This window comes from Pholcus phalangioides, unplaced genomic scaffold (assembly GCF_987345545.1).
Source record: "Pholcus phalangioides strain wild (caught in Gottingen) unplaced genomic scaffold, Ppha-v1.0 ptg000008l_1, whole genome shotgun sequence".
Lineage (NCBI taxonomy): Eukaryota > Metazoa > Arthropoda > Arachnida > Araneae > Pholcidae > Pholcus > Pholcus phalangioides.
Window position 1 is genome coordinate 47,778,455 of NW_028301601.1, and position 26,467 is coordinate 47,804,921.

Sequence of the window (26,467 nt, forward strand, 5' to 3'; positions counted from 1 at the left end):
TTTTTAAAAATCTCTCTGATCCAGAGTGTGGCATTTTCAGCAGCGGGCACAGCCATGTGCTTTAGATGTGCAGTTAATGTACATGTTGTCAAGTAATGGATGGGAGTGCCGATTTCACCACAAAGGCAATGATCTGTTCCTCGTTTTTTGAAGCGGTGAAGGTAATTTGGAAAAGGTCCGTGATTGGTTGTAAAAAATACAAGTTCTCTGCTCCAATTTTTTGCATTGTATGAAACTTTTGGTACTATTTTGTGGACACTTCTTCCAGTTTTGGCATCATTCCATCGGGTTTGCCATAGATTGAGTATTTCTTTTCTTGCCTTTTGTTTCGCTGTTGATGATGGTAATAATATTTTAATTAAATGTGCGCCATTGATTGTCGCTGCTTTGGCTATTGCGTCTGCTTCTTCGTTCCCCCACTCACCCACGTGCGCTTTGATCCAAGATATGCGAATTTGTGGGTTCTTGTGGAGGACCTGCCGAATTTCCCTAGCCATAGTATGGATGGTCATCGGGTCCTGTATTGCATATATACTTGAAAGGCTATCGCTATAGATTATAGATGCTTGTTGGAATTCTTGAGCTTTTATGGTTGCCATGTATAACGCTAGTAATTCAGCTTGAAAGATATTATTGTCGTTTTCTAGCTTACTACTCCAGCACTCGATGATCTTATGATCTTTCGCTACTACATATGCTGATGCTGTTCCGGAGCTAGTTTTCGAGCCATCTGTGTACATATGAGTTCTTTGGCCTGCTATTTTTTTGTTCTGGTTATTCCCGATAGATACTTGGTGTTGATGCAGGTTTCCGATGGGTGGATAGTTATTTGTTTTTCCCGTCTCTGATACTCTTCTGGAGCAAAGTTTAATGCACCAATCTTTGTTGGTCGGTGTAGACGTAACAATAGACCCATTTATGCTTCATAATGCATCCATAGGCTCCAAGGCGGACAACCTGTAATGACATATAATGCGCTATTTGGTGTTGTGTGGTACGCTCCTGTGATATATAATAGTAAATTACGTTGGGCTGAGTCTAATTTCTGTTGCATGGAGTTGGTTGCGCCTGCGTACCAAATAGGTGTTGCGTAAGCCATTATTCGTGTTGCTATTGTCCAATAGAGAACTCGTCGGTGTCGATATTTGATTCCCCATTTCGCTCCGCCGATGTTTTGGAGCTGGAGAAGAAGCTTATTAATTTTTTCGGTTTGCTTTTCTATGTGTGCACTCCAAGTTAGTCTAGAATCTAAGTACACGCCGAGGTATTTTAATACATCTGTTCTTTTTATAGATTTTCCAAGCATTCTGATGGTGGGAGGTTTTTTTGAAGATATCCTAGAAACTTTGTTTTATCTGCTGCGACTGTCAAGTAATGCTTTCTCAACCATGTCGTAAATTTTTCTAAGGCTTCCATCGCTATTTTTGCAGTGTCTTTGACTGTGTGGTATGAGACTATCAGGAGAATGTCGTCTGCATATGCCTGTACTTTCACATTTGATGGCCATGGCTCTTTCAGGATTTCGTCAACTACAACTTTGAAAACAATCGTTTTCAAAGACGACCCCTCAATCAAACAAGACGATGATGAACCACCTCGATGTGGTAATGCGTCCATATAAAAGAACCGTAAGAACCTGTTGCAAAAGAAAAGAAAAAAAGTGATGCCCACAGATGTACTGAGCATGCAATATAAATTGGAAAAAAGTAATTGAAATGGACTTCAGAACTTGTTTCAAACGGTATAAATCTATTTATTTTCCAGAAAAACCGAGGTTTTGTATGAAATACAGGGGGGGGGGGGCATATAGAGAGTATGTAATACATATTGCAAATTTATTTCTTGCGTTCAACAATCCATTGTTTTAATAAATGAGTCTCATCAACTGCTATTCGATTTATTATACTTTCCAAACTATTTTCATATATCTTCGTGATAGTAAATTGAGGAAAATACATAAATATTCCGTATGGGTCCATTGGATCCCATCGGTACTGAAAGATATAAAAAATTGCCAGTAGTCTAAAGCTTAACCGGAAAAACGACTACGCAGAAGTGGCCCAACACTTGGGCTGGCCACGCAACTTCATGGGTTGGTGGGCCCACCCTGGGCTTGCCTGGGATGGGAGAAGCTGCTGCTTGCTACTGAAGGGTCACAACCTAAAAGACCAGGCTTTGCGCTTGCAGCTGGAACTTAGAGAGAATCCGAGGTGTCGGGAGGGGGGCGCTTGCTGGTGGTTCACCGGCGGGCGCCCCAGCCCGGCCCTTACTCGCACAATCCAACCCACACGGGTGAAGAGCTTACATCCCAGAAGGGACAGAGCCCGGGTCGTGTCTGGTTTGACGGAGTAGTCTAAGGGTTAAAGCGTCTCTAATTTAAAATGGATCACTTTTACTAATTTGGAATGTTTTTTTATAGCTGAAATTTCATGTTTGAAATTTTTCTGATTAATTTGGAGACTAAGATTAAAACTGCTAAGAAAATAATTAATAAAAAGAAGTGGTTAAAGAAAGGGGAATTACTGGCAGGAAATAAAATAATAACATACTATAATACTTATTATTAATTCTCTTAGAAAGCGAATCAAGAGAAATCAGCTTTTTATTATTTACTTACAACCCAACTGTCAATTAATTGCAATACTTCATTGCTCGAACCCCGTATTTGAATAATTTGAATAATAATGTGATTTAACGTTCACACAGCTTGAGTAGCGCATGGTATACAACACGCGATAAACCGTGAAGGTATTCCACCTCAAATGATAATTGACAAAAGATATGAATTTTTAAAAATTAATAAAAATTTAATTTTCGGAAACATTTAACTTATAACGCAAGAATCACATTTATACATAAAATAATTAATTAATCATTTTAAATGTATTTGAATCCGTGAAATCGAATAGAAAATATTCCTCTCGATGAATATTTCCCCTCCGCTCAACTACTAGTGATAATCTAATTCAAGTTACATCGATAGATGCCACTCGTGAAGATTTTCGCAATACCATAGGTGTGATTGATATATATTTTTGCTAATACTGTTCAACCAATGATTTTAAATTACATTAATTAATATAATAATATGAGCAACTATACATAACACTTCTATTCAAAGTAGGGGGGTTCTTAACCTCTTGTGTGTTCCACTGTCTTTTTGTAAAAAATAACATGAAGTCCGTAAACCTGTTGCACCAATAAAACGAATACCACGGACCTCTTTACTATATAATATTATGTATATAACAATGTAAAAATGAGACAATTGCTTCCTCATCCGACCTCCCGCGCGCGCGCGCGCGGACTTCCTGAAATCTCTCTAGAGACCCCTAATTGAGGGGCCCCTTAAACCTCTATAAAAACGTGCTGCTTCAACTACCGCGTACATTATCTTAGAAAACAATACTCTAAAGCAGCGGTTCTCAACCTTTTTTGACTCGCGGAGCCCTTTTCAGTACATAATTTCCATGGCGGAGCCCTGTTTGACTCGATGTACATAATTTTTATGGCAGAACCTTGTAGGCCTCTCTTATTTACTTATCTATCAAATTTACTGATTCATTTTATTTTCCTCGAGTCGCCGCGGAGCCCCTGGGAGTTTCACACGGAGCACCGGTTGAGAACCGCTGCTCTAAGGCATAGTTTCCCAACCTCTTTTGTCTCATCGCCCCCTTCTTCATAAATTTTTTTCTCCCATCGCCCCCCCCCCCCAACGCAATCTAACCCATAGGATCCTATGTTATACCCGTAGCTTCCACTGCCCCCCTGGAACTTCCAATCGCCCCAAGAGGACATTAACGTTCACGTTGGGAATCAATGCTTTAAAGGACAACAGATCATTCCATGGAGCAGTGGTTCTTAACCTGACTGAGCTCTTTCGAGAGGTTTCGGTGTTCGTGAACTCTTGTATATATGCGAAACAATCACATAATAATTTTTTTACTTTATTATTTTATTCTGAGTTCCCCCCCCCCCACCCACCGCATCTGTAAAGGAGTTCGTTGCTTTCATCTTACTGGTAAAAAGGTCTTCTGAACATAAAGACAAAGAGAACTCCTAATTTAGAGTTATATTTGTGTCATCCTGACAATATAAGTGCAGAATGACCAGACGTCCCGGTTTGAACGACCTATTGCAGTGTACCAGTTTGAGTTGTCTCTGAAGAAATTAATACACCTTAACGTTGATCGGTCGTACTACCAGTAGTAAATCGTAATATTTGAATATACATAAAACTGGTGATATTTGGCGTGACTAAGCCCATTTCGGCAAGAATCGACTTCGCGTATTGATTTCTTATTAAAGAAACCTAGTCACACTAAATAAGTATGTGTTCAGGGTGTGAATGATGTTTAGCACTGCCATTCGCATAGGGAGCACTGTATACAGTAGAGTATCTATAACACATCTACTATACTATTTTTCCATTTTTAAAGTGCGAACAAGGAAACCGGTTTTTGGATTTATCGCCGATGCATCAAATACAGATCACCAAAATTTGTTACCTAAAGCCTGTATTTGAAGAGGTCAAAAGAATCAATTCACAGTAGATAAGGCTATGGCTATGTCTAAATGATGTTTGTCCAGCACTGTCATCTACATCGCGAGGATTCGGTTTCGAATAATGGTGGAGGTCCATTATTCGAAATACAGCATGGCCCAGCCGCTAGGTCATCTGCTTCAGAGCGGGACCAATTTTGGTGTTAGTGTTTGTGGTCCTTTGCGCGGGTCGGAGGTCCGGTGGCGCGATGCCGCCCGGCATCGGTCCGTGGTCTTGGTGGCTGGCGGGCCTTTTTCTTTTTTTTTTTTCTCCAGCATGACCCACCCGTAAGGTAGCCTGCTTATATCCCACAAGGGACAGAGCGGGGGTCATGTTTGGTGTTTGCATAACTCAAGCCCGGTGTGCCAGTAAGAAAGAACACGCGTTGCTCTTCTCCGCACCCCTTCAATCAAGTCTGTGCCCCTCTGTAGGTATGGTCTCCATAACCTTACCGCGTACTCCAGTCCAGGACGAACTAAGCCTCGGAGAAAAGTGGAAGAATGACTTTAGGAGAACGCGAAGAGACCTTTTTGAAAATGAAACCGAGTACCATATGCCACCGTAACCATAGTTGGCATAATAGGTAAATGAGCTTGAATTAGAAATTATAGCGAGAACTTCAACAAAAAAATTGCTCCTGTCACCTATCGGTAAATGAAAGAAATACAATTGACTGGGTCTCAAAGATTCAACTCGTGCACACGAGGGTTAATTAAGGACATGGATATTAGATATCATGGTGAGAAATTTCACGAAATTTTTAAAAGAATCTACTTGGAAGAAGTGTGAGATGATGGACTTCTGTTTCATATTCTGCATAAATGCTTCAAACTATCGTATATTCCTGGAAGACGGAAGACACTCACACACATTTTTATTGGTTTATATTGAAAAATCGAATTAGCATTTAATGATCTAGTATAGCTGAGGTAATATAATTGTATTAGTGCCAAGGAACTTGAAATATCTAACGAATCTTCAATTTATTCGTATGAATATTGGATAAGCTGTAAATTCATTGATTTGAAAGTTATTGGACGTCGACTTTAAACAGATATATATATATATATATATATATATATATACCTTCGTGTTTGATCATTTTTATCGCTCCAGGTCATTTTCTGCACACGAGGGCTAATCAGACTGGGACCTACAATTTATTGCCGATTCCGAACGGCAGCTTTTTTGAAATACTCATCGAAGGGTTGGTGCACTAGCCCCTTGATGTGGGATGCCCTGCGGTAGCAATCTCTTTCTGTCGTCAATTAACAGCGGCATCACTGTCGTTGCCGTTCCTGTTGTACCCCCTGTGTGTCAGGAACGTTTCTAACAAGGGCAAACCGGGTATCGAACTCGCGACACCTCTAAGCATTCTTTGGTAAATTAGGCGAGTATCTTATCGACTTGGGCTACCACGCCCATTTTTGTGTTTTTTGTTTATAATAAATTTTCACTCATTTTTACGGTTGGACATCTCATAACCTTAAATTAGCTTTTCATAATATCGCATTTTTCATATAGCATGAGGAAAATGAATGTTATCATAACAATGATAAGGAAAAATTCTTCCAATAAAATAACAAAATAAGCATGTATTTAGATAATTATCTCGTACAAAAAAAGAAATGTAATTAACAAACTTAAGCCTCAAAAAAGTAGATTGTGTGTAATATACTGAAACGGGCACAATTCAATTAATTGGGAGATTATAAAATATAGTATCTTATTGGTTTCATTTATTAAATTTCAACCGAACTTAATTACTAGAAGAAAAAAAAAAGCGTTTTAAGCGTCTTTTTAAAGCGTCTCTTCCCCCTCTTTCCCAATCGATGTGAATCCATTTTAACTAATTTAAAATATTTTTCTTTTTAGCTTGAATTTTTGTTTCATGTGATTCTTATTAATTTGGGGTTTTTTTCTCAGTTACTCTTAGAGATGAAGATATAAAATTCTAATAAGAAAAAAATTTAAAAATAGTAACAATTTCTATATAAGGAAAGTGTGGGAAGATACACCATTATTACTTTTATCCGTAAAAGTAAATTAAGAATCAGATTTTTTTGTAATCGAACTGTCAATGCTTCATTCTTTAAAAAATCTGTCCAAGAGTATTTTGGAAGAATATCGCAATTTAGGACAAGCTCAATTATAGCAACATGCGATTGCATGCTCTGCACTGACATATTATGGATGCAACCACCAAAATCATTTTTTTAGTGTAATTTTTTTTATTATTCATACAAATTTAGTTTTTAGAAAATTTACAACTTAAAGAAGTGTCATGTGTTCTATATAAATATTTATTTATTTATGAAGTTCGAGACGTTTTTCATCGCCGAAAGTTGCCCTTGCGGGTGATTCTGTGGGTGGGAACAAATCAGGTAGGAGCGAATATTAGTGAGTCTCTGTCAGAATACCGGGATTTACTATTATCCGCTAGGGAGGGGGGTTCAGATGTGGCAGTGATTCCAGTGCTGCCAAGGGGTAGTAGGGGATATAGGAGTAGGATCCACCAATTCAATATAGGCCTGAAGGACATTTGCTCCTCACTTGGGGTCACGTTCTTGGAGCTTCCCGCATTTACCGATAGGTGGCTTCGTTCGGATGGGATCCATCTAAATAAGAGAGGGGTCTGGGAGGTTTACGATAGTCTTAGGTCAGGTTTTTTACTCCCAGACCACGTAGTCGGGAATGCGGGTTAGTTAATGATAATCACAACAGTACTGACGGGGAATTACCCACCTCTGACTTGGATGGCTTCTCGATTGACAACAAACCACCGGGCAAATTAAAATGTGTGTTAATAAATGCCAGGAGCTTGGGTAACAAGAAAGATTTTTTAGAAACTATGATAGTTGTGGAGGACTTGGATCTTATAGCCATTACAGAATCTTGGGCAAACGATGGGGATGAATCTTTCTTACACATCTCCGGATACGATACTTTTTTGAGAAATAGATCTGATAGGAAAGGGGGTGGAGTGTTGATATACGTGAAATCATGTTTGAAGGCTAGAGAGTGTAACGTGCAGAGAAGTGATATTGAAACCATATGGGTTGAACTTGAGAACAAAAGACGTCATAAGCTTATTGTTGGGGTTTGTTACAATCCACCGAATAGGGATCAAAATTATATCGCCAAAATGCATGATGAAATTTCCTACATGTGTAAGCGAAAGAGGGTTCTCATACTAGGGGATTTCAATTACCCGGGTATTGATTGGGAGAACCTTTCATCTGGAAATCAGTATGAAAGAGACTTTCTTAAGTTGGTGCTCGAAAATTTTTTGTATCAGCATGTATCAGAAGCCACTAGGGGTACTGCTATTTTGGATTTAGTTCTTACTAGTTCTGAGGATCTAGTTGAACATGTTTCGGTGGGGGAAGAGTTTTCTTCCAGTGATCATCGTATCGTCAGATTTCACTGTAACTTTTCCTCGGGTAAGGTTGATAACAAAAGACTGGTTCCTTGTTTTCGGAGAACTAACTTTGATGTTTTGCGAAGAAGGTTAGCGGAAGTTTTCAAAGACCGGTTGGAATCAGTAGGGGTGGTAAGTCAATGGGAAGAATTTAGTACGAAGCTGTCCTCTGTTTTGCACGACGTCATACCCTTTGTTCGAAAAAAGCGTGTTTGTACATCACACCCTCTATGGTTCACGGATAGCGTGCGGAACCTTTATCTTGAAAAGAAAAGAGCATTCAGAGAGTATAAAAGTGGACGAGGTGACCTATCATTGTTTACTGATAAAAGAAGACTGTTGAAGAAAGCGATAAGGGATAGTAAAAAGCAAGTTGAATCTAGGTTGGCAGATAACATTGGCTCTGACCCAAAATCATTTTTTCGATACGTCAATAATGGATGTAAGGGGACAGTTGGCCCCCTCTCGATAGGAGGCTCAAAAGTAGAGAGCAATGTAGGCATGTGTAGTGCTTTCAATGACTTTTTCGCGTCTGTTTTTAATGGAGATAATGATATTCGATATACGGGTGTTGCATGGGGTAATAAAACGCTCAACGATATTCAAGTGGAAGACGTGGAGGTCCTAAATCTTCTAAGAAATGTATGTGCAAGCAAAGCACCAGGACCAGATGATATCTATCCCAGGGTTCTCAGGGAAGGTGCTAATGAATTGTTGGGGCCAGTCGCACAGATATACAGGAGTAGTGTTGCTGAGGGTATCGTCCCGAGAGATTGGAAACTGGCTAACGTTGTTCCTATATTTAAGAAGGGTAGTAGAGAAGTGGTGTCTAATTATCGTCCAGTGAGTTTGACGAGCTCCCTCTCGAAAATTTTGGAAATTATCATCAAAAGGCAGTTTGTGAAGTGGATAGACGAGAATAATGTATTGTCGGATAATCAGCATGGGTTCAGGAAGGGGAAGTCATGTGTAACTAACCTCCTTTGCTTCTATGATTACGTGACTAAGGCTTTGGGTAAGAGCAAAAATGTCGACGTGGTTTACCTTGATTTCCAGAAGGCATTCGATCGGGTCCAACATGGCAAACTCTTGAAGCGTTTACACGAGATTGGAATAGGGGGCAACTTGCTGAATTGGATAGAATCGTGGTTAAGAGATAGGTCGCAACGAGTTATGGTGAACGAGGAATTCTCTGGTTGGACAGACGTCACAAGTGGAGTTCCTCAGGGAAGTGTCCTTGGCCCCATACTTTTTTCACTTTTTATCGATAAACTCGATCAGGGTATCGATGGAATTACTACCAAATTCGCAGATGATGTGAAGCTAATGGGGGTAATCGGGAATGAAAGCGATAGGGAGTTGCTCCAGACCAACTTAAACAAGATTGCAGCATGGGCAAATGAATGGAGCATGACGTTTAGCGTAGATAAGTGCATGGTCGCTCATTTTGGTTCGAACAACCCACGGTTCTCTTACGAGTTGAATGGTGTCACTATCCCGGATGCAACTAGAGTCACCGATTTGGGAATTCTCATTGACGAGCGACTTAAGTTTTCTGAACATTGTTCAGCGGTTGTCAAAAAATCGAATAGAATGCTTGGTCTCATTTTCAAAAAGGTCTCTTCGCGTTCTCCTAAAGTCATTCTTCCGCTTTTTCGAGGCTTAGTTCGTCCTGGACTGGAGTATGCTGTAAGGTTTTGGAGACCATACCTACAGAGGGACATAGACTTGGTTGAAGGGGTGCAGAGAAGAGCTACGCGTGTCCTTATTGGCACACAGGGCTTGAGTTATGAAGAAAGACTTCATTTTTTGAATATGTTTACATTGGATGAACGCAGGTGTCGAGGAGATATGATCGAAGTGTTCAAAATTTTCAATGGGATGGATAGGATGGACCATGAACTTTTAGTACACCGCCAATCGACTGCTTTTACAAGGGGACACCAGTATCGATTGGTGAGGGACAATGCAAGGTTATGGTGTCGCAGGGAATTTTTCTCCAATAGGGTTGTTAATAAATGGAATAGCTTACCCCCGGAGGTAGTAAATTGTAACACAATTGACACGTTTAAAAAGAAATACGATAAACATGTTGGGGTACATCGAGAAGCTATCCATTCTTAGAATAAGACAACCATAAGTATTCTTTATGGGCATTGTATAATATTTTAGCATGTGTATATATTGTTTGTAATTTGTGTTAATTGCATTTTTAATTGGGTTGCTGTATTTTTGAAACATATGACAACCATATTTTTATGGGCATCTTTTTATCAGCCACCTCGTTGGGCATTTTGCCTGTTGTGGTGTTGTATTTGTATTTGTATTTGTATTTGAAGTACGATGTTCAGTTTTACTGAATAGTGGACTTTTCCCCCACCAGACCAGATTACTTCATAATTATAGTCTACTTCTAATAACTCCGACAGATGACACTAATAAAACTTTTTTGCGATAACATGGGCGAGATTGATAATTAATTTTTTAATACTATTAAATCGTGCTTTTGAGAAAAAAATATATTGCTATGAGAAACCATATAAATAACGCCCCCCTATGTCACAGAGGTTTTTGATCTTTTGTGTTCCATGGACTCTTTATGTCAATGACATGAAGTAAACGGACCTTCTGCGGCAGTAAAATGAAAGTCACGGACCCCTTTACAAAACGACGTTCAGAATTTAGTGTTTTGAAAAATAATTAAATTGAAAAATAATCACTTAACTTCTCTCTCCCTCTCTCTCTCTCTCATCCAATGTTATGGGCTCACCTGAAATCTCTCCAAAGGTCCCACCCTCCCATGAGGGTGCTCCCTAGATCCTGTAAAATCTACTTCTGCTGCACCATATATGGTCTTCGTGAACGATCCTCCAAGGAATTTCAATGATACAACATAATATATATATTCCACTGAGCAGTATCGGGGGTGAGTGGCCTTTTCAGACGGGGCTCCCTTATAGATGTTTCAGATTTTTTGTGTTTGTGTGTGAATGGGAAACAATCAAAAATTAGTGTTTTTACATTATTATATCCTGAATATTTTTCTGTAAAGAGGTTCGTAGCCTTCATCTTATAGGCAGAAAGGGTGCATGGGACACGAAAGGTTGAGAACCCCGTCAGAAAGTTATGTATTATCGTCCCCGATGCCACGAATGTGCGACCTTTCTTTTTTTTCCCCTATCAGATGGTTGGACAACTTATTTTGCTTTCTAAGTTTTGCCTAAAACACGAATATGTATCTCAATTGAAACACATGTTACAAAACATTTCAAGAAAATAACTTCCAATAGAGGAACATGGGCAGAGTAAACATTTAAACGTCATCTCCAACGTTTTTTTTCTAAGGACATTGCACATTCGTGCTTCTGGCGTGATGAGGACGATACGTGTCACCCCTGCTAATAACAATTGATAATAGAGATACTGAGACCAAATGTTTGCCCAATGATGGCTCATAAATCATCAGCCTGGTATTTCAATGAGCTTTATCTCTTGAGGCTTTCTTGTGTGTGAACGTCATTTATTTTTCTGAAGAAGAGAAAACAATTTTAAATTATTGATGTTTCTGAATACTTATTTCGTAATATATTTTACAATCGAAATAATCAGGTAAATGTTTTAAAATTGTATACAGCTAACGATATCTGACAGTGTGTCTGTAAAGAACCGAGATTACACATTTAATAAATAAAATTATTTACCAAACGGAAAACTTGGAACTTTGCCAGCAGTAACAGAATGTATTTCTTTCTTGGAATTGAAATCAGAAGGAAAAAACTCAAAACATATCGAAAGAATGTTTGAATTGAGAAACTGGAAATATATTACATTAAAAAATAATAATAAAAACAGGCGATTTTTGACCATTTACCGAAGAAAACCGCAGACTTCCGTGATTTCACTGAAGGCACTCTACGTATTGGTCTCAGCAATTAGTCATTAATAACGTCGAGAGAATGTGTGGGATGAGAAAAAAGAAGGAAAGGAGGAGTGTGCGCGCATGAGTTCGAGCTCATGTTTCCGATAAAACTGCGCACAGTGTCTCTGCCGTCTGCACAGGAAATTGCATTTAGGGTGATGGATAGCCACACGCACACACACAAGAGTGAGAAATGATCTCAAGGAAAGGTGCAGAAATGAGTAAAAAAAAACCAACTCAAACAAAATAGGCAATTATTCGTTGGCTGATTCTTTTGTAATTACCGACCTTGTACCGAGATCCCACTTCAACGAGACAACGACCAGGTTATCTCAAGTTATTTATGACTTTACTTTTCTATCCTCACGTACAGGATTCTTCCAGGTTTCTTCGAAGAGAACTTCTCAGCAATACCGAAATTAACGGTGTCAATTTTTTTTTTTCGCCGGTTATAAAAGTACGTTCAACACTTCATCATGAAGTGTGTCAACATAGATTTGATACATCGTATGAATCAGAGGACGGAGACATCGCATCTTCGCAAGAATCTAAACTTCGAGAAAATTTTCTGATTTTACCACTTTTCGACCGAGGACGTAATATTGCGTCCAAAAAGCAATAGAATAAATTAAAAAAAAGTTCTCTCTGTTTTTTGTCCTCTCTCCACATCACCGCGAAGCTTTGTTGCAGCCCTACCTAAAAAAGTATTTATTTTAACTTCCGTGATTTACCCTACTATATACATCTAGGCGCGAAAGAGAACTGTTAAGTGAGGGTGAAAAGAGAAACCTACTCTATTATCTATAAGTATTACAAATAAGAGAGGGGGAGAGATAAGAGAGAGTATAATAGATAAGTATATATATATATCTTATACTCATGTATTACACGGTTTTTTCCTTTCATTTGTTTTTTTTTATTATTTTTCTACTTTTCCTTTCCTTTCTTTTTCTAACATACGGTTAGGTTAGGACAAGGTTACCATATTTATCGATCTATCGCTGATTCGTCAAACAGAGATCATCCAAATTTCTTGATAACAATCGCTTGCAAGCGAAGCGGTTAAAAAAAATTGGGAATTTTTTTTTTTTTACATTTTCATAATATTGACACCTTGTGTAAAAAACAATTAGCTTGGAACACTGCTACACTACTGCCTGATCGCACATGCAACTCGTAGCCGTTTCTCTGAGAAATTTCCAACGAATTGGTACATGCCGAAATGTTTGTTTTGGATGTGTATGCATAGCTGCCCTTAGGGGCGTGCGACAGGTGCGGTCGCACAGGGCAGCCCCGCATTTATATTATCCTGGCAGTCGTTGTCACGCAATGGTTGCTATAACGATCGTGGACTGTATTCACGTGTGTGCAAACAATATTTTCTCATCATACCTAATCTGAATCGGCGTCTCAGAAAAGATCGTACTAAGGTAGCATTACACCAATCATCGAAAAATCATTACGAAATGATTGTTAATTATAATAAAAAAAATTATTGCTAAACTGTAATGATAACTCCTTGTACTGCCATTAGAAATTTAATTATTTTCGTACATTTCTCTCATGAAAATTGGGAATAAATTTATACAATTACTAAACTTAGAAAAGTTAATCCACTTTTACTACAATAAGAGATAAATTGTTTTTTAATCTTTTCAGAAAAAAATATATTCTCCTTTTCAGTACTTTTCTTCTAAGTATAAAATATAGCCTCGAGTTAATTCGCTGAAATTGATTAACACGATTAACATTAACTTGATTAACATGAACTTAAAAAAAACGAAATTTGAAAGACATTGAATTATGAACTGCATTTGTATCAGTGATTTTCGGTTAAATAGTCACAAACAACTAATGTAACAACATTAAATCTTTTTTATGACAAAAGTCATAAATTTTTAATTATGGCAAAAGTTAATTTCTCGAAGCATCAAACACGAGAACAATTTGTTCAATAGTGTAATCCTCTTTGAATTAATTCTATTGTCTTTTTTATGGTCTCAGTTTCTTAATTATTTACGGTTTTTTCATTCTATTTTAATTAAGATCCATTGAGAGTCATTCTTCCAATAAGAACCTCTAGAGTATGTTAGAATTAAAAACTTTATTATTTTGGAATTTTTTTTTCGATGGGAAGAATTCTATTCTTTGGAGTGTACTCATGAATGCTAGTTTACTTGAAATAAGTCACTCTCAAAGCAACTTATTATATTTGAATGGTTGACTTTTCTATCCATGTATTGTTATAATAATTGTTATGTGATATTTTTTTTTCCAAAAAATTGTTAACTTGAAGTTTTGAATGTTGTTTTGAAGATATGTTTTTGTGATAGCTTACAGGCATGGAATTAAATAACAATGAACGTTATACTGGCGGAATGACGTTTTTCTAATATCTTTTAATGCGATGTGACCGTTTCTTGGTAAATATGTCCTTAAATTCTCCTCCCACTTGGTTTCCCTATCCTAGTGATAATTATTCATTCACTCACTGCTCCCTTACCTTGATCATCGTTTACGCATATTTTTTGCTCCGGACATCGTTTACAAGTGGCCTTACACAGTCATCGTTTGCTGATGGTCTTACTTTGCCATCGTTTATCAGTTCTCGTAATTAGTTATCGTTTACCAATTGTCTCATTCAGTAATTGTTTGCCAGTGGCTTTACTCAGATATCAGTTACCAGTTGCCATATTCTGGAATTGTTTTCCAGTGGACACCCCCAGCTCATCTTTTATCAGCTGTCTCAATTAGCCATCTTTCATCAGCTGCCTTACATAGCTCACCATTTACCAGTTGCTTTATTAAGTCGAAATTTACCTGTGGCTTTACCTAGCCATCGTTCGTCAGTGGTCTCACTTATACCCATCGTTTATTAGCTGCCTTACTTTGCCAATGTTGACCTTCAGATCAACCGTGGGTCTCGCTCTGTCCCTGCCAATGTTTGCCAGATGCCTTAAACTTGGCCATTATTTACTAGTTGCCTTAGGGGCCGTTCAAGTATTACGTAAGCAAATTTTTAGCCATTTTTGACCCCCTCCTCGTCAGCAAAAGTCACTAAACACTGACCCCCTCTCCCCCCTCCCCTTGTCAGCAAAATTTCGTCATCAGCTCTGCCCCTCTGAATCCTAACTCATATTTTCATAAAGGGTGGTTGCTGACGTAACGTAAGAATTATCCAAATATCCCCCCCCCCATCGATGATGACGTAATACTTGAACGGCCCCTTACTTATATATCGTTCATCATCAGTCTTCCTTAGCCGTCGTTCACCAGCTGCCTTACTCAGCGCAGCCATCGTTTGCCAGTGGTCTCGCATAGTCATTATGTTGACATACATCATAGGCATGGGAGTCTGGGGGGGGGACATGGTCATTATTGCTGGGGGAGGTGACAACATTAATAATAACATGGTCATTATTACTGTTGATGTCAATTCATGTATACACATATAAATTAGATTAATCGACTCAACCTTTGACGCTGGGGGGGGGGGGGGGTGATTGTCTCCCTTCCCCCCTCCCCGTATCTCCGCCCATGACATATATCAGTATCCTGGACTCAGTGCGACACCCTTGAGAAATTTTGGCGATGCCTTATACTTTGAGAACCACTGGACTAAAAAATAGTCACATTTAATCCTTAGCGATCTTGTACTAATAATAGCAACAGCATCTCACCGAAAACAGAACCTACTCCAGAAACATGTTTTACGTCACGAAATGTATTTACTTACTTTCTCTCTCTATCATCCCGTGTGTAATGTTATTACGCAAATAATTCCCGTTCGCTTCTATCATAGGAAAAGTCGTTTTAGCGATAATTCACTTATCAATTAGGGGAAGTGATGTGATTAAATACTGTGTGGTAAAGCAATCAAAACTTCGTTCATTCGACCTATACAACAACGCTGCTTGAAACATAATCAACCGTGAATCTTGCCGGCGGGGATTAAAATTGCGTTAGTGTTTGTGTGAGTTTTAGCTACTTAATGTTGAAAGAACGCGATTCCTCGGCTCATTCAGCTCGATACATACCGCAGATTGAACATCTTTCACAAAGAACTGATATAATTCCTTTTTGAATAGTTACTGTTTATAAATATGTGCCTCTAATCAGAATGAGCAAGATATAGAACTATTCGGAATGCATTCATTTGAGTATACATGCATGATTTTGGACATTCCCATTAAGCTTTTTTGCATTTGGCTTTGACCGTGCTGTCTGCGTTGTAATCGTTTAACGATCGCTCGGTTTCTACGTAACTCGAGCTAACATTACACTGAAAAGAAATAGAGAAAAGAAAAATTTCTGAATAATTTCGGAATTTTTGAGATGATAAAGTCATCATGCTCTTCAAATCAGCTTATTTTCAGTATTTACACATACGTTTCGCACTTACTACCGCATATATTCAATTTCTTCAGATACATTTCGATGCTATGATATTTTTCCGTGGAATAAGCTAAAGGTTTAAAGATACGCTGAATATTTTCATTAAAATATGTCAATTTTTGATAAACAATATATTGATTTTTACGAAAAACTCGATATGTTATTGTTCCGGATAATATCTCACAAATCTTTGAAATGATCAGAGGATGAAACAATTTTCAGGGCGTCACAGATTTATTCACAGAAAACAGCTATTTACAATTATTCACAAATAGGAATTTCGCATTGAAGATAAAGTCCAGCAACACTAACTAGTCTCTTGTAATCAATCACTTTTTTACAGGTGCAGACGAAGCTTCGAGAAATAGAAGATTCTAGCGAACTCAATGATTGCTCGTAGTTCTCGAAGAGAGGCATTTCTTGACGGGGACAGACTTTTTCCAGAATGAAAGACCAGCGATTTCCAACGTGGGCGTTAACGCTTCCTTGGGGGAAATGGAAAGTTCTATGGGGCCGTAGAAGCTACAGGTATAACATAGGATCCTATGAGTTTGATTGCGTTGAGGGTGGCGATAGGGAAAAAAAATTTCTGAAGAAGGGGGCGATGGGACAAAAAGGTTGGAAAACTATGTTCTAAACCAATAGAATGATACGAAGGTTTTTTAACAACTGGCTGTTGCGAAGATATATTTCGGAAAGAGAGAAAATTCAACTGCCCCTGCGGGGAATCGAACCCACGTCCTTTCACTTTCCGGGTGAACGCCCTGGACCACTAGACTACAGAGGCACAGCATCTCTCAATCTTTCCTTGGAGCTCGTGTACACTGAAAGGGACCATACATGGACGGCCGGACCAGACTCACGCCAAGCTCACAACTGCTGACGTTGCCACCAGATGGCGACTTATACAAGGATGACGTCACTCTTCGCTACCATACGAAGGTTTTTTAACAACTGGCTGTTACGAAGATATATTTCGGAAAGAGAGAAAATTCAACTGCCCCTGCGGGGAATCGATCGACCAAGGAAAGATTGAGAGATTCTGTGCCTCTGTAGTCTAGTGGTCTAGGGCGTTCACCCGGAAAGTGAAAGGGCGTTGGTTCGATTCCCCGCAGGGGCAGTTGAGTTTTCTCTCTTTCCGAAATATATCTTCGCAACAGCCAGTTGTTAAAAAACCTTCGTATGGTAGCGGAGAGTGGCGTCATCCTTGTACAATAGAATGATCTCTTTCTTTATTTCCTATGGCATTGTTTACTTAAGGGGTCCTCAACAAATTACGCTACCGATATTTTTCTTAACATTCTATTTTTTTTTTTTTTTTTTTTTTTTATTGAACAAACAGCACAATTGACAAAACAGACAAAAAAAAAAAAATTAAACAAACACTTTTCGACCCAAAGGGATATAAGAAACCTTCCATGGGTCGTATTGATACATTACATAAAGAATTTCTGGCAACATACATAGATATATTTTACTACAATTGCTGCATTCAAGTCACACCAACTATATTACCTTAAAAGTTAAACTATAGTCTGATATGTCGAAATACAGATATATTTTCTTACACAACAAAAATATAAACAAATTTTACTCCTTATATCATTTGCAATTGCATTAACTATCGAACGAAACGAACCGCTCCATATCTGCTATTTCCAGTATACGATCCTTTATAGTCTTTTTAAACATATAAAATGATTGCTGTTGTCTAATAATATCATCAAATTCTCTACATATTCTTGGAGCAAGAAAACATATTGATTTTTTGAAAATTGTTTTTTTAGGTAATGGTATTTGATATAAATATTGTGATCTCATAGTTCTTTGTATATTCACTCTGGGATACCAATCAGGATTCTTATAGATGTATACTAAAACTTTATACAGATAAAGTTGCCGTATATTAAATTGGATCAATGATACTTCATTTTGTGCAGAACTGTTAGTTTGTATAATGTCACGTCGCAAACAGTCATAAAGATTATCAATAGTATGGATTGAATTTTTATATGTTCCCCCCCAAACTTGTAGTCCATATAAAATATGTGGGAACACCCATGCAAAAAATACTTCTTTCAAACTTTGGTGTGAGATGATAGCCTTTAATTTATACGTCATTGCTGTGATTGCTCGTAATTTATTAACAACTTGATCAGTATGATCTTTCCATTTTAGGTTAGATGAAATAATGATTCCAAGATATTTATAATGCTGTACTCTTTCAATGTATGAACAGTTACATATAGTATTTGAAAGAAAGTCGTTACATTCATGAAATTTCATTAAATCTGTCTGTGTGCTTAAGTTAGTTAAATTAAAAAGAACCCATTTAGTTTTGCTAGCATTTAGCCTAAGTCGAAGGTTTCGAATTCTTTTATTTATTGCATGAATGTCTTTTTCCAAATTTTTTATCAGTTCTTCAGTTGTTTCAGCGGAGGAAACTAGAACTGTATCATCTGCGAATGAAACAAGTTGACCGGAAATATTGATATTATGAATTTCATTAATGTAAATAGAAAAAAGTATTGGGCCAAGAACCGATCCCTGAGGTACGCCTGTATCTATTGCCTTTACCTGACTTATCGCATTGCCTACTTTAACTGTCTGTTTCCTATTTGTTATAAAAGATCTGAACCAATCGAGTGGGAGCCCTCTTACTCCAATATTTTTTAGTTTTTCCAATAAGATATCCCAGTTTACTGTATCAAACGCTTTACTGATATCTATAAATACAGCTGCTACTTTTTTGTTATTATTAATTTTATTTTGTATATAATCCATTAATCTAATCATAGCCATTTCAGTATTCCTTTTTTCCCTGAAACCAAATTGATGATGTGAGTAGTAGGCAATGGCGTGTAAATAACTATTAAGTTGTCGTTTTACCCATTTCTCTAATAATTTTGACATAATAGGTAAAATCGAAATTGGTCTGTAATTGTTCATGTCATCTTTATTACCTTTCTTGTATATGGGCGTAACAATCGACTTTTTTAGTTCATTATAAAATATTCCAGTATCTAGAGATTTATTAATCAGATGGGTTATTAGTGATGGGTGGTGACGATAGATAATTTTAATCATTCTTGGTGTCAGACCATCACTTCCTGCTGGCTTATTAATATTAATTGAGTTAACCAAGCTTTCAGTTTGTGGCAAGTCAATTTCGTGAAGAACAATTGAATTGAGTTGAGAACTTTCGTTGTTTACAAAGTCATTTGTTTGATTGTTTACTTCAGTGTCCCTTACTCGATTTATAAAGTTATCATTAAAATCGTTAGCTAGTTTATTTTGATCATCACAATTGGGTAATTTCCTAATTTTTTTGTTGTTTACAAAATGGTTTATAAATTTCCACTGACTTCTTTTATTTGATCCCAAATTGATAAACTTTTCCCTAAAATAATTATCTTTCTGTTTTTTGATTGCTTTCTTTAAATTAGTATTATATTGTTTATATTTGATTTCATAATCATGTCTGAATGGATTTTTACGATGCTTCATATATAGTTTCTCCTTAATATTTATCATTTTAATTAGGTCATCCGTAATCCATTCATTAAGCTTTGCCCTATTTCTATCTTTAACATATTTTTTTTTTATAAATAAGCTTGAATTCAATCTAAGGATGTCAATAAAACGTATATAAGCCTGATTTGTATCGATTTCATCAAACACTCGCGTGAAATCAACACCCCTAATAAATCGTTCAAATAATTCATAATTTATCCAAGTTTTTTCTATATAATTTGAATTGCTATCGCTATTATATGGTGAACATTTTCTTATGTAACCAATTAGTAGATGATGATCAGTGATTCCCGCATCATATACGCCCATTTTACACTGAAAATTATTTTTTAGCGAACGGTAAAACACATGGTCAACATCAGTTGAATCAGTAAATCCGATTCTTGTAACACATTTTTCAAATGAAGAAAAACCATTTAAACAGAATAAATTCAAATAGTCATTAATATTTATGTCATTATCATTGAATAGGTTCACATTCATGTCACCCATAATTACCATATCCGAGTTTTTAAATTTGTTCAAATATATTCTAAGTTCATTATTAAATTGTTCAATGGTATAATTATGAGATCTATAAAATAGCGAAAATATAATATTGAAATCACAAATTTTTAATGTTAAAATTTCTGCTGTCTGAAATTGACTAGAGATTGAATTGACTTTTATACCTTCTCTAATGTATATGTAAACCCCTCCTGATTTATTATATTCACGACAATTATAAAAACTATAATAACCTGGGATTGTGTACATATTCAGCAGCAATGAAAGATTGAATTCCGAACATACAGCCAAGTTATCAGCTCATTACATAACTAGTATACCATTTAACTGTTTAAAGTATAATCGTTGACAATTTCATAAAGTATTGTCATGCACACTTATTGAGAAATATAGTTCACTTAAGGCATGCAATTGAAAAAAGTGGGATTCTTCAAGTACACGTACTCATTGTTGGTAGCATTAGAAAACATTGCTCCAGATGAATAAACACAGCTATAACCTTTGTTTATGATTCTGCTACATACTAGAATAGATCAGTTATAGATAATCTGAAGGAAAATAAAATAATATAAGACAATTTTCACTAAAATTGTGATTTCAATTTGGTATTATTATAGTCGTCTTATAAATTATTCAAGACTTCCTACACACAGGACGTACATATTGTAATTATCCTTGCGCGTATAAGATATGATTTTCTACTTCAGTTTCAAAACACTACTGGTGTACTATTGTACATCACACAATAAATATTAAAAGATGTACAGAACAGTAACGAAGATATGAATATCAAGTTATAATCCTGGACGATTGCTTCAATTTAAAGCGAGAATAAAGATATATACAAACAACTCTTTTCCTTGAAAGCGTTATTTAAAAACAAAAAGGAAAATATATAATGAACAGATAATTCAAATAATTGCATGTCTTCTCGGTAGCGCCATCAAAATATCGAAAAAATTTAAGTAAATTTCAAATGCAGTTTTTATTCTTCTGATACAGTATAAGATGAGATTCTTAAGCATACGATTATCAAGAGCAAAATATTATCAAAAATATATTTTTTATGAAATAAAAAAAATGTAATATTATAAAAAAAATATTTTTTTCCTCGTTATTGATAGAACTTGTTTATTCAAGTCAAAATACTTCCACCGTGAATTCCAAAATTTTTTTGTTCGAGTTCGTGTTAATTCACACCGTGTGAATTCTCTCGATACCGTATAACGAAATGATTTCTTTACACTTGGCTGCTTAAAAATACGTATTTCATTTATTTTGGCAAAAAATGTTAAAGTTATTCGCTTTTATTTTGGTTTTCAAAATGTTATTATTGCGTCATTTCCTATTCATGGAAATTCTTGGAAGAAATTTTTCAAAGCCAAGAAACAAATAAAAATAATCATATTCTCTCAAGGTATGTTTTTCTTTCTTTTTGCTTCTCAGTACTTGAAGAATTAACAAAATTCTTGTTTTTAAATAAATAATGTAAGGTTTCCTAAAAAAGAAAAGATGTGATTCGTCCGTATCTTATTTCCTGTTTCTTTTTTTTTCCTTTTGCTCTACGACTATTTATATTCTTGAGTAAACGCTGACGTGAGAATAGGAAAATATGTTGTTTTTTGAAAGTAATAAAATAATTTAAAAGAATTGGGAAAAATGTTTTACGGGTTTTCATCGTATTTGAAAAAAATATATATATATTTCTTTCTTAATTTAATGAATTTGTGAGAATAACCATGTAATAAGTGAGCGCATAATATATTTCTAATAATCCAAGCGTTAAGTTGAGGTAAATAATAAAGAACGTGAAGAAGATGTGTTAGGAGAATGAGACCTAAGTCGAAATGGATATATAGATAGATAGAACCGCTCACAACCCCGGACTGATGCAAAGCACCGTACTTAAACTCGAAATGGAGATATTTGATGAGTTAAAAGTGCGTACCATTATCAGCAAATATCATTGGTTTTGTTACGTTTCAATTTTTTTTTTTGGCTTGTTATACCCACGTTCATTTTTCTTTTAAACAACACAATTCGCAGATGGTGACTAAGTATATAATCATTTGACATTCAAATATAATTTCTATTAGTTGAATTTTAAGTATTCGAACTGGTTTTAAGCATTTAGAAAAACTTTCCTAGCAAAATATTTGTTCGTAAGTTTCGAGGAAACATAAATAAATGAAAGCAACACTTTTCTCCGGACAGATGCGACGCTTACGCCGATGTGCACTGATATTCTTTCAAGAATTTTCAAACCCATAAACCGCATTAACTAGGACCTTTGCTGTCACCTATCGGATAAAATCAGAACTATATGTTATAATTCTCAAAATAAAATGGTTATTCGTTTTAAACGAATGTGCAGTATAAAAATGAACGCCATTTTTGGAACGGCATGGTGTGGAATTACAATTTTTTTTTTCTATTTCTGATCAAATTTTATGCTCCAAAATACCGGTTACTTATGTTTTTTGATGTTTACAAAAAGTAATTTGGTAACAAACATAAAAACATATTTACCGTTTTGGTGCATAAAATTTACTTCAGAATCTAGCATAACAACAAACAAAACGCAGTATAATGACACTATGCAATCGTTTCCGTGCTGCATTTTAATTCAAAACCAACTAATTTCACTATTATCAATTAACTTTAAATAAAAAATTATTACAGATAGTTTAGGCTTTATTTATTAGGTGGGAGCATATTTGGGGGAGTCCTATATTTGAGGGATGGATGTTTTTATAATATTTTGTGAAGAACAGAAATGCGGCATAAATATTTTGAAAATTTTAGAATCAATCTCAGAATTTTCATCCTTTTCTGACACTTTATATACTGTATAATAGAGTTCCAATTTTTTTAGGCAAAAAATATATTTTTAGGTTTTCATGCAAACTAAAAGGTATTTTCTCTTCCGTGAATGTGATATTAGTAGGTTATATACTATTTATTTCGAAGGGAGGTTTCTGTTTTCCAAAACAATCCATTTGCAGTATATGATTCCATTTTGAGCCGAGATGCCAAGGCTGGAAACTTACTCTGTCGCCCCAGGGGCCAGTATACACTTTGTCGATAAACTCTCTCGCTGACCGAGGATCTTAACGGTTGCTCAGCGGAACGAAAAATATACGTCTGCTCACGTGAAACGTCGCGATCAAAATGAAGTTGAGCGTGTAGGTCTTCTCTACCGTCCTGATTTTCAGTTGATTGCAAATCATCTGTAATTGTTAATTAATTTTCACTTGATTGCCAATTGGTTTTCATTGATTGCAGTCATTTGATTGCCAATTAATTTTCATTGATTACCAATTACCTGATTGCCAATCAGGACGGTAGAGAAGACCTACACGCAGGCGCTCAACTTGATTTTGATCGCGACGTTCGACGTGAGCAGACGTATATTTTTCGTTCCGCTGATCAACCGAGAGTTAAGGTTTGGTATTCAATCCAAGCGGGTCCTCGCTCAGCAAGAGAGTTTATCCTCTGAAGACGCCACCCATAGCGTGTCGAAATGCGTAAATAGCTTTCGTAATTTCCTTTATTTGTCTTTTTCGTTGGTGAATTTTTCTGAGGAATATTTCCTACTAAAAAAAGACCCATTGATTTCATTTACCAAAATTATATTAAAATCAAATTAAATTCAAATCAGACTTATTTATTCCACAACTGCATTCCCAAAGTAAATTCCATTCATTATCTATTAATTCTAAACTTTCATTTTCCGTGTATCGAATTAATACATCTTATTATAGAACAATTGATGTAAATCATGCTACGGATGGTGAAAAATAAAAAACGTAATTTTTGGTTCTCAACTACTTTAATCGGAAGGCAATCCATCATCGGAGATCGTTCTGTAGTTTCTCATAAACGTAAATCCATGGATGAACAACTTGAAAAAAAGCCGCAATTTTCAGTATAATTTTACAATAAATTGAAAAAAAATGTTCAAAGGCAATATGAATTTGATACGTATGTACAGTAGAACCTGGTGCATCTGAGCCTCGTTCAATCGAGTTCCGGGTCATCCGATACCCTTTCATGAATTTATAGGTTTTAACACGAAAATACGGAAAAACCCCACCGACGCAATAAAACGGACATGTAAAAGGCTTTGCGTTGGAAAAAACTTATTCTCAGGATGCTGGGCACACACACACAGAGAATGTAATAAGACATATACTGGTTTTCAAGGTGAAAACTCAGACTAGTGTTTCACAAAACGAGTAATACTACCCCCTTGAAGAGTGCGCAACACCGAGAGGATTCGGTTAGAAGCTACAGTTAATATGTAACATTGGATCTCACGGTTTGGCTTGGCCAGTAGTGGTTGTAAATTATTTTCAATTTAAAGTGGTTCTTGACCGAGAAATAAAATTTGACTATTTTTGTAAGTGCTGTAAGTAATCTTTGAAATGTCGTAAACTGTAAATACATTACAGCAAGTTCATGTATTTAACGCTCTTAGACCGTTCCATAAATAATATTTTTTATTGCATTATATTATAAACAGGAGTAACATTAAAATAAATTTAATTTCCCGCATTTATGCTTTCATTTATTTCATTGAAACCATTCTGTAAGTTCCGCGTTATCTGAGATTATAATTATCCGTGTCAGGCCTAGTCCACTTTAGCTATGATAATAGGGATTCCTATGTATGATAATAATTTGAACTTTATTCTTGACAGTCTTAAACTGGCGCCATCTTCAAGGCTCTTAAATTGTTTCATAAAACATACGACTCACGTTCTCGGAAAATAAATCTTGTACTGCAAAGAAAAAGGGCTTGATTAGACAGCGGCAATAGAGCCGTGCCACATTATTAAGTCATGTGAAGCAGGAGTAGAGGTTTAATATTTCCTTTGTGAGTTGCTGTTATTACTATGCATAACGATGCTTCCAGAATTTGAGCCATTTTATAGTGAGAGTAGTATAGCTTCTCTTTACTTACTTACTATTTCCCGGTTAACACAGAGTAGATCGTCTATTATTTAAAGCAACTTTATGCTGCCAGCACTCGGAATGCGCAAAGATCCCGAGTCGTGATCATTTTACCAAAATCTGGATTATTCTACGAAATATGCTTCGAAGATCAACATGTAATCCGGGAACGTTGAAATTTCATAACTATAGTCCATGCTGGAGGTAAATGTATATTTAATTGTGAATTGATACGTCCGATCCTGCTTATTAATATTTATACTTGGAGTAGATAATTCTCATTATAGGCTAGATTCGATATTTTCAGGTATATTTTCGAACTGTTACGGGCGCGGTAGTTCAGGTGGATAAGATACTCACCTAAAGTACCAAAGGATGTTTAGAGGTGTCGAGTGTTCGATACCCGGTTCGTCCTTGTCAGAAAACTTTCCTGACATAGGGGTACAACAGAAACGGTGACATGACCGCGGAAAAAATTGCTACCGCAAGTAGTCCCCCCCCCCCCCATCGAGGGGTTAGCGCACCAATCCCTCGATGAGTATAGAAACAAGCCTGCTGTTCGGAATCGGCAATAAAGTGAAATGCATGCAGTTTTACACGTCCAATTGATGTGTTTGTTTTTTCCTCATTCAATATTCAATGTTGTTAATAGGCATAAAATGTAAAAAAAGTATGTTTTTTGATTTGAGTTATTTACACGCCACGGAGAGAGAGAATGCCCCTTTAAAAACTTTCATCTCTTCAAAATGTTTGCGTAGAAAAATAGAAATTTCGTAGACAACAATAATTCACACACATTGTTAATTATTTTAAAAGCTGGATTTTCTCTCCTCTCTATCTTTCTTTTCTATGTAATAATTGCTTCTCTGTCCAGTCGTTATTTTATTTGCGAAATTTTATTTTACTTTTTTTCCTATTCATCGTTCCCATAAAGGACATTATGTTGTCAGAAGTAGTTTCCTAACTTATTTCCCATACATGCTTATTCGGACGGTATCTTACAATATAAAAGATGTAAGGAAAACGTTTCATTCTGATATGCTGTCAACTGAGATTTTACGCGAAAGAATTGTGTGCTGATTTTGATTATTCAATTTTTTCGAACCTTCTTCCTTTATAATATAGGATTACAAGTACCTTTACAATTCCATTTATTTCTTCTCCTTCTGAAAATCATTTCAGTGTATTCGAA

General features: G+C 36.2%; 1 non-coding gene across 1 annotated transcript; it reads right to left on the reverse strand.

Annotated features, from left to right (window-relative positions):
* Nucleotides 1-16,991: 16,991 nt before the first annotated feature.
* Nucleotides 16,992-17,065, reverse strand: TRNAS-GGA (transfer RNA serine (anticodon GGA)). Its single transcript has one exon. It is a non-coding gene; the product is annotated as a tRNA-Ser (tRNA).
* Nucleotides 17,066-26,467: the final 9,402 nt, after the last annotated feature.